The 2,003-nt window shown below is 40.1% G+C and overlaps 1 non-coding gene across 1 annotated transcript; it reads left to right on the top strand.

The window, feature by feature from the left end:
• The first annotated feature begins 493 nt into the window (after positions 1 to 493).
• Positions 494 to 599, top strand: LOC112438511 (U6 spliceosomal RNA). Its single transcript, XR_003026927.1, has one exon. It is a non-coding gene; the product is annotated as a U6 spliceosomal RNA (small nuclear RNA).
• Positions 600 to 2,003: the final 1,404 nt, after the last annotated feature.

The following is a 2,003-nucleotide window of genomic DNA, read 5'->3' as shown; positions in this document are numbered from 1 at the left end:
CTTAGAAAAAATAAATGATCTTCACAGATACACAAAGCTGGTAAACAAAGTAGCCAGGAATGAAACTCCATCAGTTCTTAGTGTCTAAGCTTGTAATAACCTCGTCTTAAAATTACTGGACCCTACTTCGGCCTGAGGTGAAGGAGCAGAAATGATGAGCTCATCCTAAGGAGCCGGCCTGGTTGATATCCAGACTTCCACTGGCCTACTATGGTAGATTATCTTGTTATAGATTTATGTATGCACAGGGGACAACTAGAGGGCATCTGAAAATTGCCAAGACAACCAGAAGTTGAGAGACCAAAACCTCAGAAAATAGAGGTACAGAGAGGTACACTAACATGCTACAAGGGGCTTTTCTCTCTGGAACATTTTCCTCTTATAATATAGGGTGAGAGACTGGCAAGCGAGTCAGAGCGCTCTGGATAGGAGGGAGAGAAACAACAGAGTTTTTGGCAAACGCACAAGACTAGAAGAAAAATAAATGGAGTTTGTGCTCACTTCGGCAGCACATATACTGAAATTGGAACGATACAGAGAAGATTAGCATGTCCCCTGCACAACGATGACAAGCAAATTTGTGAGCGTTCCATATTTTTCAGTGAGATACCGTCTCACGTCAGTCAGAATGACGATTACTAAAAGTCAAGAAACAACAAACGCTGGCAAGGCTTTGGAGAAATAGGAACATTTTTACACTGTTGGTGGGAATGTAAATTAGTTCAACCATTGTGAAAGACAGTGTGGCACTTCTTCAAGGACCTAGAACCAGAAATACCATTTGACTCAGCAATCCCATTACTGGGTATATGTCCAAAGGAATATAAATCATTCTACTATAAAGATACATGCACACGTATGTTTATTGCAGCACTACTTACAATAGCAAAGACATGGAACCAACCCAAATGCCCATCAGTGATAGACTGGATACAGAAAATGTGGTACATATACACCATGGAATACTATGCAGCCATAAAAAAGAATGAGATCATGTCCTTTGCAGGGCCATGGATGAAGCTGGAAGCCATCATCCTCAGCAAACTAACACAGGAACAGAAAAACAAACACCACATGTTCTTGCTCATAAATGGGAGCTGAACAATGAGAACAACACATGGACACAGGGAGGGGAGCAACACACACTGGGGCCTGTCGGGGGGTGGGGTGGTTGGGAGGGACAGCTTCAGGACAAATAGCTAATGCACGTGGGGCTTAAAACCTAGGTGATGGTTGATAGGTACAGCAAACCACCACGGCACACACATACCTATGTAACAAACCTTCACATTCTGCACATGTATCCCAGAACGTAAAGTAAAATTTAAAAAAAAAAAATCATTGGACCAAATAAATAAGTAAATAAAGGGAGTTTGAGCCTGTCAAGAGAACCAGAACTTTAATGACCAACGTCTCAGCCCAGAGAGAAGAGAGAAAGTAAAGTGAGCTGGGCACTCTGCTATTTTCCACCATGAAGATTTGCTGAATTCATCTGCTGTGTGAAGCAACAGCCTAAGTAATAAGCTAAGCAGAAAGCTACTGAACAGTGGAGCCAAGTTTTCAAGCAGTTTCTTAGTTCTGAGTTTCCACAAAACAGGAGAGGTTCTAGTAAACACAGATGCTCCTAGTTGAGATCCCTAACAAGCTATACTCTAGGTCTAACACAAAATTTAGATAGAGACTCAAAAAGAAAAAAGAAAAAATCTTGCAACCCAAGCAAAAATCAGTTTAGTCTCAGATTGGATCAAGGCAATCTGTCCTTAAACAGGCTGCTCACCAGAGGCCAGAATGAATCCACTCTATAGGAGAATAATATCATCCAGAATTGCTAAAATTTTTAATATACAATGTCCAGTAATTTCTCAAACATAATGTCCAAAACTCAATCAGGTAGTAGAGAAAGCATTACTGACCAAAAAATATAAATTCAGGAAAGGATGAAGAACAATGGAAAGATTAATATCTTAGTAAATATAAGTTAATATTGACTGTACAAAAAGTTA

Source organism: Pan paniscus, chromosome X (assembly GCF_029289425.2).
Source record: "Pan paniscus chromosome X, NHGRI_mPanPan1-v2.0_pri, whole genome shotgun sequence".
Lineage (NCBI taxonomy): Eukaryota > Metazoa > Chordata > Mammalia > Primates > Hominidae > Pan > Pan paniscus.
Note: the sequence above shows the minus strand (reverse complement) of the source record. Positions and strands in the feature narration are given on the sequence as shown.